The sequence below is a fragment of the Mustelus asterias genome, chromosome 7, assembly GCF_964213995.1.
Source record: "Mustelus asterias chromosome 7, sMusAst1.hap1.1, whole genome shotgun sequence".
In the NCBI taxonomy this organism is placed as follows: Eukaryota; Metazoa; Chordata; class Chondrichthyes; order Carcharhiniformes; family Triakidae; genus Mustelus; species Mustelus asterias.
The window spans coordinates 32,243,031-32,256,086 of NC_135807.1; positions in this window are offsets into that span (position 1 = coordinate 32,243,031).

The window sequence follows — 13,056 nt, forward strand, 5'->3', positions numbered from 1 at the left end:
GGGGGGGAAAAAGAGTGCGAGAAAGAATGAAAAACAGCGACATCTAGAGAGAATAAAGACTGTAAGGAAGGTGTGTGGAAGAGAAATATATGAGGCAAAAGCGAATATTAATTAGGACAACTGTTAGTGCTATTCCTGAGTGGAGGAGGCAGGCATTCAAGGATAACCATTATATAATACTGACACCTTACAAACACAGGCCTCCAGCTGAGTTGTTTTTGGGGAGCGGTGACTTGTGGGGGACAGGCAATGCGAAATTAAGACAGTTGCACAGAGCCCATCTATTAAATGTAACCAGGGAAAAGGTGCCAGTAGAGAAACAGGAACTGTAAAGATAATACAAGAGAGGCGAGAATGCGACAAAAAAACAAAGACATGTCAAAAATAAATTTACAAAACAATGGTGAGGTTTCCCTGGGAACCCACTTAAGGCCACTTAACCGTAAAGGGCCGTTCCTGTGACAAATGGTCCCACCTTTGGAGGCTCCATCACTGCCTCACAATAAATAATTGCCAGACAACATATGAATTTCTGCGTGTACAGACACAGTGAAGCCGTTTGTGACATGACCTTTGTTCAGTGTTTCTAGTGAAATTAGAGACACCCCATTCAAAGTAAATTAGTGATTATGTTGCTAGTCACAGCAATCAGATGAATTCTTAGACTCTGATGCAGTGAAATAGACACACACGGGTGGGGGAGTGAGTGCAAAACAAAAGTAGAGGTAAATATGTTATCACTGACATTTAGAGAAAAAAAAACAAAGCCAGAAAGTGCGAGAAAACACTCAGCAGCTTAGGCAACATGTGTGAAGAAATAAATAGATAACTATCAGGAATGAATAAACAAAAGATAAAAGCTGCAAATACTCAGCAGCATCTATGATGAAAGTTCGGATGAAAGATCATCTTGACCTGAATGATTAATTCTGTTTCTCTCCACAGATGCTGCCCCACCTGTTGAGTATTTCCAGCATTTTTTATTTTTATTCCAGATTTCCAGCAGTCTGTTGCTTTAGTCTTGGTGACCTTTCATCAGACCTATTACAAAGAGGTTGCTACAATTATGCACTGACTTTTATTTAATCTGTATGCTATTATATGCTCCGCATATGGTAAAGTAAAGTAATAATAAAGTTGATTTATTTGTCACAAGTAAGGCTTACATTAACACTGCAATGAAGTTACTGTGAAATTCCCCTAGTCGCCACAGTCCGTCACCTGTTCGGGTCAATGCACCTAACGGGAGGAGGAATCTTATCTATCTGTAGATAAGATTCATCCCAAGGAGGAAGAAACATGCTAAGGGGAGGACGAGGCATCCATGGCTGACGAGGGAAGTCAAGGACAGCATAAAAGCAAAAGAAAAAGCATACAAAGTGGCAAGGATTAGTGGGAAGCCAGAGGATTGGGAAGCCTTTAAAAGAGAGCAAAGGACAACTAAAAAAGCAATAAGGGGGGAGTAGATGAAATATGAGTGTAAGCGAGCTAGTAATATAAAAGAAGATAGGAAGAGTTTTTTTCAATATATAAAAGGTAAGAGAGAGGCAAAACTAGCCATTGGACCACTGGAAAATGAGGCTGGAGAAGTAACAATAGGAAACAAAGCAATGGCAGAGGAACTGAATAGTTACTTTGCATCAGTTTTCACGGTGGAAGACATTATTGGGATGCCAGAGCTCCAGGAGAGTCAGGGGGCACAGATGAGTGTAGTGGCCATCACAAAGGAGAAGGTTCTGGGGAAACGGAAAAGTCTGAAGACGGATAAATCACTTGGACCGAATGGACTATACCCCAGGGTTCTAAAAGAGGTAGCTGAGGAAATTGTGGAGGCATTGGTGGTGATTTTCAGGAATCACTGGAGGTAGGGAAGGTACAGTAAAAAGTCTCACAACACCAGGTTAAAGTCCAACAGGTTTATTTGGTAGCAAAAGCCACTAGCTTTCGGAGTGCTGCTCCTTCGTCAGGTAAGTGGGAGTTCTAGGGAAGGTACCAGAGGACTGGAAAGTAGCTAATATAACACCGCTGTTTAAGAAGGGAGGGAGGCAGCAGACGGGAAATTACGGGCCGGTTAGCCTGACTTCTGTCATTGGCAAGACTATAGAGTCCATTATTAAAGATGAGATCGCAGAGTACTTGGAAGTGCATGATAAAGTAGGACTGAATCAGCACGGCTTTGTCAAGGGGAGGTCATGTCTGACAAATCTGTCAGAGTTCTTTGAGGAGGTAACAAGGAAGTTAGATAAAGGAGAACCAGTGGACATGATTTATTTAGATTTCCAGAAGGCCTTTGACAAGGGGCCACATAGGAGACTGTTAAATAAGTTAAGAGCCCACGGTATTAAGAGTAAGATCCTGGCATGGATAGAGGATTGGCTGACTGGCAGAAGGCAGAGAGTGGGGATAAGGAGGTCTTTTTCAGGATGGCAGCTGGTGACTAGTGGTGTGCCTCAGGGGTCAGTGCTGGGACCACAACTTTTCAAATTATACATTAACGATTTGGAGGAAGGAACTGAAGGCACTGTTGCTATGTTTGCAGAAGATACAAAGATATTTAGAGGGACAGGTAGTATTGAGGAAGCAGGGGAGCTGCAGAAGGACTTGGACAGGTTAGGAGAGTGGGCAAAGAAGTGTCAGATGGATTACAATGTGGAAAAGTGTGAGGTTATGCACTTTGGAAGGAGGGATGGAGGCATAGACGATTTTCTAAATGGGAAAATGCTTAGGACTTCAGAAACACAAAGGGACTTGGGAGTCATTGTTCAAGATTCTCTTAAGGTTAACGTGCAGGTTCAGTCGGCAGTTAGCAAGGCAAATGCAATGTTAGCATTCATGTCGAGAGGGATAGAATACAAGAGGAGGGATGTACTTCTGAGGCTGTATAAGGCTCTGGTCAGACCCCATTTGGAGTATTGTGAGCAGTTTTGGGCCCCGTATCTAAGGAAGGATGTGCTGGCCTTGGAAAGGGTCCAAAGAATGTTCACAAGAATGATCCCTGGAATGAAAAGCTTGTTGTATGAGGATCAGTTGAGGACTTTGGATCTGTACTCGGAGTTTAGAAGGATGAGGCATGATTTTATTGAAATTTACAGAATACTGCAACGCCTGGATAGAGTGGACATGGAGAGGATGTTTCCACTAGTAGGAAAAACTAAAACCAGAGGGCACAACCTCAGGCTAAAGGGACGATCCTTTAAAACAGAGATGAGGAGGAATTTCTTCAGCCAGAGAGTGGTGAATCTGTGGAACTCTTTGCCGCAGAAGGCTGTGGAGGCCAGGTCATTGAGTGTCTTTAAGACAGAGATAGATAGGTTCTTGATTAATAAGGGGGTCAGGGGTTTTGGGGAAAAAGCAGGAGAATGGGGATGAGAAAAATATCAGATGTGATTAAATGATGGAGCAGACTCGATGGGCTGAGTGGCCTAATTCTGCTCCTCTGTCTTATAGTATTTCAATGTTGCTTCTCTCTCTTTCTTCTGCTTTCTTTAGTCCTCTTTGGCTTTGCTCTTTCCTGTTTGGTGGCTAACAAACCGGTGGAAAAGAGAGCAAACAGCTGCCAGCAGCTTTTGGGAAGGATGCTATTGGGAAAATACGTTCCTCAGATGATAATTTTCTGTCTCTATAGTCTCCTGTGTTTCTTCTCACTATTGTGTTGACTGTGTTCTTATCCCTATATCTTCCAATTACTTTCTACCCATTCTATACCTCTTCACTCTCCTTAACAACCCATACAGCTCTTTCTCCTTCAACCGTTCAATTAGTCCATTTATTATTAATTATTTTATATTAGTGTCATGAGTAGGCTTACATCAACACAGCAATGAAGTTACTGTGAAAATTCCCTACTCCTTCAGCTTTGCTGCAATTGCACTCCTGCCATCAACTCCACATTATTCTAAGAGCAAGTAGTGACAAAGTAAAACATCCCCTCACCATCAACCTGTTTGTGTTCTCCACTCTTCCTTTTTCTACCTCTCCTTGCTATCAGTACTCCTCCATTACAGGACCTATATAAAGTAAGTTTTTCAATCCTGCTTCCATTGTACATTGACTGCAGTTCATTTTGTACAGTCCCTATAAAATGGCTGCCTTCTGTGACACAGCAAGGTGAGCCAAGGAAGACGGTGTAGCAGGAGACTATATCAGACAATGATATCTGTTATCCCAGGTGGTGTATCTGCAATCAGATAGTCTGTCAATTTTACATTGGGGAGGGAATCACCGTGTGGGAGGTTGGAGATGCTAATTGCTGATTGTGAGTTTCTCTGAATGATTTGATTGTGTGCTAATTGTGTTGTTAATTCTAGTAGGTGAGGAATTATCACAACAACCACATCGAGAAGGAACGATATCTACAATATAATTGAGAGAGTTTTTGATTTTATGTAGCTTGATTGGTATTTCCTACATTTATTTTTCACCCAGTACAGGCAAAGAGAAGAAAATTAATAAACATGAATGACGCATCTTTTGACCATACTATTTATATTATATGACCTGTAGACTAAGTTATTATTGTGTGATGCATGTGGACTGATATCTAATATTAGATAAACCATTTGAACTCTTTGATTAAATTCAACTCATTCTGTGATGTTCTTTTATAAACCAAACTTTCCAATTGAATTCTAGGTGTAACTCACGTCTGGATATAACGTACTCTATATATAAACCGCCTGGATATAACGTATTCTATATATAGATCCTAGCCTTTAACTTAGTCCCAGGTGTCCATCATTTCCTAGAAAAGCACAATTGAATTCCTCAATTAGATTCTCATCCCTAACTCATTGTTGGTATTCTTGATTCTGTATATAAATCAGTTTAGGGCCATGATTAGATTGCAGTGTATAACCTGCTGCCTGGTATTCAGTGCTAGTGGAAGTGGAGGAAGCAGGCACGTTAGCAACATTCAAGGCGTATCTTGATAGACACATGAACGGGAGGTGAACAGAAAAATAGAAACCACATATTGGCACAGGCTTGATGGGCCAATGGGCCTATTCCTGTGCTGTATTGTTCTTTGTTCATTCACTCTGCCAAGTTTATTCTTGTGGTGTACATGCTGATGGTTTTGTGTTTCGCTGCCGGTTACATGGATGCTGAAGCCAATTGTAGCTCTTTTATTTCATTTACATTTTCTCTCCTGCTCTTTTCAACCTCAATGCTGTCCTTCGCCGTGGACTTTGATATTTACCGAAGTGTAGAAGACTGCCATACAAAGAAGCAAATCCACGTGTTTCCCAATTGGAAACCATGGATGAACAGAGATATCCACTGCTTACTGACGTCTAGGTCTGAGACGCTCAAGTCAGGCGACCCTGACCTATACAAGAAAGCCAGATACAATCTAAGGAGATCCATCAAAGATGCCAAAAGACAGTACCGGAACAAGCTCGAGTTCCAGGCTAACCACACCGACACCCGCCGACTATGAGAAACATAACAGGCTACAAGATGAAGGCATGTAAAATCACCAACTCCAACGCACCGCTCCCTGATCAGCTCAATGCATTCTACGCCCTTTTGAGCAAGAGATCAGCGAGAGAATGCCCTCCACCATGGAAGCCTTGGATGAACCTATATCTGGAGGTTACCATTGCAGATGTCAGAGCAGCCTTCTCGAAGGTCAACCCATGGAAAGCGACTGGCCCGGATGGGGTACCCAGATGAGCACTCAGATCCTGCGTGGATCAGCTGGCGGGGATATTCGCAGGCATCTTCAACCTCTCTTTACAACAATCTGAGGTCCCTATCTGCTTCAAGAAAATGACCATCATCCTGGTACCAAAGAAAAGCCAAGCAGCGTGCCTTAATGACTATCGTCCAGTGGCTCTGATATCCATCATTATGAAGTGCGTCAAAAGGCTAGTCATGACACAAATCAATTCCAGCCTCCTGGACTGCCTGGATCCACTATAGTTTGCCTACCTCTGCAACAGGTCCAAAGCAGACACCATCTCCTTGGTCCTGCACTCAACCCTGGAACATCTAGATAACAAAGACAACTATGTCAGATTCCTATTTCTTGACCACAGCTCAGCCTTCAACACCAATATTCCTCTGAAACCCACCTCCAAACTCCATGGCCTGGGCCTCAGCTACCCACTCTGTGACTGGATCCGGAACTTCCTAACTCACAGACCACAATCAGTCAGGATAGGCAACAACACCTCCTCCATGATCATCCTCAATACCAGTGCCCCACAAGGCTGTGTCCTCCGCCCCCTACTATACTCCTTATACAGCTATGACTGTGTGGCCAAATTCCCCTCCAACTCGATTTTCAAGTTTGCTGACGACACCACCATAGTGGGTCGGATCTCAAACAATGATGAGAGTACAGGAAAGTGATAATCTGGTGAACTGGTGCGGTGAGAATAATCTCTCCCTCAATGTCAACAAAATGAAGGAGATAGTCATCGACTTCAGGAAGCGTAGTGGAGAACATGCCCCTGTTTACATCATGATGTGGAGATGCCGGCGTTGGACTGGGGTAAGCACAGTAAGAAGTCTCACAACACCAGGTTAAAGTCCAACAGGTTTATTTGGTAGTAAATACCATAAGCTTTCGGAGCAATGCTCCTTCGTCAGATGGAGTGGTCTCTGTTCTCAAACAGGGCACAGACACAGAAATCAAATTACAGAATACTGATTAGAATGCAAATCTCTACAGCCAGCCAGGTCTTAAATGTACAGACAATGTGGGTGGAGGGAGCATTCAACACAGATTAAAGAGATGTGTATTGTCTCCAGACAGTACAGCTTGTGAAATTGTGCAAGTCCAGGAGGCAAGCTGTGGGGGTTACTGAGGGACAAGTTCCGCACACATGAGGACGGTCTAAACCGGGATGTTGGATTTATGTCACATTATCAGTAACCCCCACAGCTTGCCTCCTGGACTTGCACAATTTCACAAGCTGTACTGTCTGGAGACAATACACATCTCTTTAATCTGTGTTGAATGCTCCCTCCACCCACATTGTCTGTACATTTAAGACCTGGCTGGCTGTAGAGATTTGCATTCTAATCAGTATTCTGTAATTTGATTTCTGTGTCTGTGCCCTGTTTGAGAACAGAGACCACTCCATCTGACGAAGGAGCATTGCTCCGAAAGCTTATGGTATTTGCTACCAAATAAACCTGTTGGACTTTAACCTGGTGTTGTGAGACTTCTTACCCTGTTTACATCAACAGGGACAAAGGAGAAAGGGCCGAGAGCTTCAAGGTTTTAGGCATCCAGATCACCAACAACCTGTCTTGGTCCCCCCATGCCGACAGTGTAGTGAAGAAAGCTCACTAACGCCTCTACTTTCTCAGAAGACTAAGGAAATTTGGCATGTCAGCTATGACTCTCACCAACTTTTACAGGTGCATCACAGAAAGCATTCTTTGGTTGTATCACAGCTTGGTATGGCTCCTACTCTGCCCAAGACCGCAAGAAACTACAGTTAGCCCAATCCATTACGCAAACCAGCCTCCCATCCATTGACTCTGTCTACACTTCTCGCTGCCTCGGCAAAGCAGCCAGCATAATTAAGGACCCCACGCACCCTGATCATCCTCTCTTCCACCTTCTTCCTTTGGGAAAGATACAAAAGTCTGAGGTCACGTACCAACTGACTCAAGAACAGCTTCTTCCCTGCTGCCATCAGACTTTTGAATGGACTTACCTTGCATTCATTTGATCTTTCTCTGCACCCTAGCTATGACTGTAACACTATATTCTGCACTCTCTCGTTTCCTTCTCTATGAATGGTATGCTCTGTTTGTATAGTGTGCAAGAAACAATACTTCATTGTCATACTAATACATGTGACAATAATTAATCAAATCAAAACAGATGTTAAGAAAACCCATAACTTTTGCACTTTACATGGTTTCTCATTCTCAATCCAAATCCACAATAGGAAAACTACATTACTCAGTCTTGTGTGATTGTTTTCTATAGATGCTGCATTGGCTAAGGTAGATTTAAAAGTATTACCTGTTTCTAAACTGGTCTTTAGTTTTGTTTTGCACCTGGACTTAATCTATTTATCTCTTTTCAAACAGTGGTTGGGTGTGTGCATATGCTTGGCAAATAGTTAAAAAGCACTACATGCTTTCGATGGTAGTGTGGCTAATATCACCACCAACAACTAATGTTGTTGCAGCTAATAAGTATTTATATTTTACTCCTTTAGGGCCAGTTAAGTTTTTCCCCTGGAATATTGGCAAGAATGATTGGGATGGCCTTGAACTATTTGAGGTTTGAAATGTAATGCAACGCAATGTGATTTCTGTAGTCATGTGACCACTGTAACCTGCTATCTTACAGCAGTTCAATAAAGACCTCATGCTAAGAAAGACACCAAGAAGCACTGCTGTTTTTTAACATTGCCAAATGCAGGCAATTGGGACTAGCTGGAAGGGCACCATGGTCAGCATGAACCAGTTGGGCCAAAGAACCTGTTTCCACGCTGTATTGCTCTATGACTCTATAAGTGGAGAGAAATTGAGTTTTGAAACCCTGGAAATTCTGCGGAGAAACCACAGCTCAGAAAGGCACACAGGAATCTTCAAATCTGCTAAAAGCTGCTGAAAAAGAACAAGGAGAAACAAACACAAATAAAATGCTGGGTGTGTTAACATGGTTGCAAACTTTCCCCTCTCACCTCCAATTGAAATGAGGGGCAATATGTGGCAGAACTGGTAGTTTTTCCATTTGCAATAGCAATACAATTAGATTGCAACACATTCAATTAACAAACCTGAGCCAATACAAATGGCCACACTTCTAACTTCACAGCACCCAGGCCCTGGGTTCGATTCCGACCTCGGGTCACTATCTGTCTGTCTGTCTTATTCTCTGCTGCGTGGGTTTCCTCTAGGTACTCCAGTTTCCTCCCACAGTCCAAAGATGTGTGGGTTAGGTTGATTGGCTATGCTAAATTGCCCCTTAGTGTCAGGGGGATTAGCAGCATAATGTGTAGGGGTATGGTATTAGGTGGGGTGGGATTGTTATCGATGCATGCTAAATAGGCTGAATGGTCTCTTTCTGCACTGTAGGGATTCTATGATTCTAATACTGCTGAGAGGGGACTGCTACCAATTATATTCCACTCTAAATCTAACCAACAATCAAAGAGAGGAGATTTTGAAAGCCTTCAACACATGCTTTGTTTGAACCCCAAATGAACATTACTTATGAATGTTATATATTCAAAACTAGAGCTCAAAGTGAAATGTAGGCCAATGCTCAGTATGTGACTGCAGTGACACAGCTTGCAGAATCCTGTGAATTTGGGCAACTATTTCTGTCATTTTACAGCAGTAATACTGAGAAATACACTAAAAAGCATTGCTGTCTTTGAACATGAAATATGAACCACGCTGGCACCAGGGTTCTGACGAATCATATAACTAGGGCTATAGCAAGGGCTTTAAACTAAATCATAGGAGGAGCAGGTCATGCGAGGGGATATTTATAAAATCAGCAAGAAAGGACAAGACAATAGTGCAGGATAGCAATATGGGTAAAGATAACTGTAGTATGATAGGAAGGGATAAACTGTCCAAACATAAGAGCACATCAGCAAATTGGATCAGTGTGGGAAAATGGTAAAAATACATAATTAAAGGTTCTTTGTCAGAATGCATGCTGTATTTGTAACAAGATAGATGAATTGATAGCACAAATAGAAATAAATTGGCATAATTTAATTGCCATGACAGAATTATGGTTGCAAGGTGACCAAGGCTGGTAGGTCAATATTCAAGGGCATCTTGACATTTCAGATGGATGGAAAATAAAAATAGGAGGTAGAGATCTTAATGAAGGCTGAAATTAGTACAGTAGGGAAAAATCACCAGATCAAGATATAGAATTAGTTTAAGACCATAAGACATAGGAGCGGAAGTAAGGCCATTCGGCCCATCGAGTCCACTCCACCATTCAATCATGGTTGATTTCAACTCCATTTACCCGCTCTCTCCCCATAGCCCTTAATTCCTCGAGAAATCAAGAATTTAAGTGGCATTTTGGTTCAGGTTAGAAACTCCAAAGTGTTTTATGAAGCCCGCCTGAATCATATGTTTTGCATCTTGAATTTGGCTAGGATAACCATGATATGTTTCACTTCAGGTGTGATTCAAAAGACCTACTAGGAGCTTTTATCAAACAGCTTATTTAAGAATATAGTTAACACATATAGTAAGAAAATGATCAATTACAAACAATCGTGATAATGTTTAATCCTTAATGAATATATATAAGCTGTGCCAATCAAAACCAACTTCTATAGACAAAACATCCTTTTCACAGGGTTAATACGGCACAGATTAATGTTCACGTGATACTGGTATTGAGGCTGTTATTTGAATTCTGCAGTCCAATGCTGTTGAGACTCAGAACAGTTTGAAGACAAGACAGCTTCCCAAAACACCAGAGATTCTTTACTGCAGCATGGCAACAAACCTTTCTTTCGGCTAATTGGTAAAATTTTCAAAGCAAAACAGAGAGAGATATACTTCTTTTCCAGCTTGCTTCTAAGACTGCCTCTAACACTGCAGCCAAAACGAAACTGAAAGCTGAAAAAAACTTGTCACCTGACTTGCCCACAGTTCATTTCCTCCTTCCAGCAACGACATCATCCAAGATTTTAAAAAACTCTTAAAGGTCCACTAACATCACAGCGGAAATAAAAAAATGGAAGTAGTCACTAGTGTGGGTGGTTATAGGCCTCCTAATAATTGCTATTCTGAAGCCTAGAGTATAAATCAAAAAATACTGGGGGCTTGTAAGAATGGTACTGCAATAATCATGGGAAATTTTAATCTTCCTAGTGATTGAATGAAACAAATTGGCAAACACAACCTTGAAGATGAGTTCATAGGGTATGTTTAGGACAGTTTCTTTGAATAATGGGTCCTGTAATCAAGCAGGGACAGGCTGTTTTAGACCTGATAATGTGTAATGAGGCAGGATTAATAAATGGGCTATTGTAAAGGATCTTTTAGGTAAGAGTGATCATAACATGATAGGTTTCTCACCCTTTAACAGAATGTGAAATTCTGTGTCTGAAACTAGTGGTTAGTACTGCTGCTTCACAGCTCCAGGGACCTGGGATCGATTCCCAGCTTGAGTCACTGTCTGTGTGGAGTTTGCACATTCTCCTCGTGTCTGCGTGGGTTTCCTCCAGGTGCTCCGGTTTCCTCCCACAGTCCAAAAATGTGCAGGTTAGGTTGATTAGCTATGCTAAAAATTGCCCTTAGTGTCCTGAGATGTGTAGGTTAGAGAGATTAGTGGGTAAATAAGTAGGGATATGGGGGTAGGATTGTGGTCGGTGCAGACTCGATGGGCCAAATGGCCTCTTTCTGTACTGTAGGGTTTCTATGTCTAGTGGTATCAATGATGTGGAGATGCCAGCGTTGGACTGGGGTAAACACAGTAAGAGTTTTAACACCAGGTTAAAAGACACTGCAAACTGCCGGCTCCAAGTGACGAGGATCTCCAAGAAGATCGCGCATATCGACACAGACATCAAGTTTCTACACTTTAACCTAGTGTTGTTAAAACTCTTACTAGTGGTATCAAGCCAGAGGCAGTAACAATGGACTGGAAAAATAGGTTAAAATGTAAAATACTAAATAGGTAGTGAACATTTAAGGTGATACTTTTTAAACTCGTGATGAAAATATATTCCACTGGTAAAGAAAGACTCCAGAAGTAGAGTGGCTACTACTGTGGCTAACAAAGGAAGTTACAGATAGTATCAAATTGAAAGTGAAGATGTACAATGCTGTGAAGATTAGTGGTAGGCTAGAAAATTGGGAAAAAAATTAGAAACCAGCAAAGGAGTATGAAATAAAGGAGGGAGAAATTACTATACGAGGGAAAGCTAGCAAGAAATACAAAAGCAGATGATAAAGATTTTTACAAGTACATAGAAAGGAAGAGAGTAGCTAAAGTAAATGTTGGTGACTTGGAAAAGGATGAGACACAGGAAATAATAATGGGAACCAAGGTAATGGTAGACTTTGAACAAGTATTTTGTATTAGTCTTCATGGCAGAAGACACAAACACATCCTAAGAACAGTAGAAAATCAAGGGGATAAGGAACTTAAATCAATCACTATCACTAGAAAAAAAATGCTAGGGAAACTAATAGGTCTAAGGGCTGACAAGTCCCCTGGGCCTGATAGCCTGCATCCTGCAGTCTTAAAAGAAGTGGATGCAGAGATAGTGGATGCATCGATTCGAATCTTCCTAAATTCCCTACAGAAAGCAGGAAAATGTGGGCCAATGGCCTAATGTGTGTTATAGATAAAATACTTAAATCAATTAAGGAAGTAGTACCAGGATATTCAGAATACTATCTAGCAGAATCAATGTGGTTTTCTGAAAGGGAAATAATGTCTGACAATGAGACTTCTTTGAGGATGCAACAAACAAAAGAGATAAAGGGTAACCAATGGATGTAGTTGGATTTGCAAAAGGCATTTGATCATAGAATCCTACAGTGCAAAAGGAGGCCATTCGGCCCATTGAGTCTGCACCGACCACAATCTCACCCAGGCCCTATCCCCATACATTTACCCCAGCTAGGCCCCCTGACACTAAGGGTCAATTTAGCATGGTCAATCCACCTCACCCACACATCTTTGGACTGTGGGAGGAAAAGAGGAAACTGGAGCACCTGGAGGAAACCCACGCAGACACAGGGAGAAAGTACAAATTCCCCACAGACAGTGACCCAAGTTGGAAATCAGACCTAGGTCCCTGGTGCTGTGAGGCAGCAGTGCTAACCACTGTGCCACAGTGCTGCCCTATTTGATAACACATCAAAGGTTGCTGTACAAAATAAGAGCTCCAGTGTTGAGTAATATGTTAGTTAACCAATCTTCTATCCATGCTAACAGGAAACAGTCAGGATAAATTGGTCATTTTCAGGTTGGCAAACTGTAATTAGTGGGATGCCAAAAAGAGCAGCACTGGGACCTCAACTATTTACAACCTATACTAATGATTTGCCTAAAGGGAAAGAGTGTATGAAGTATAATGTGGGGTAAAT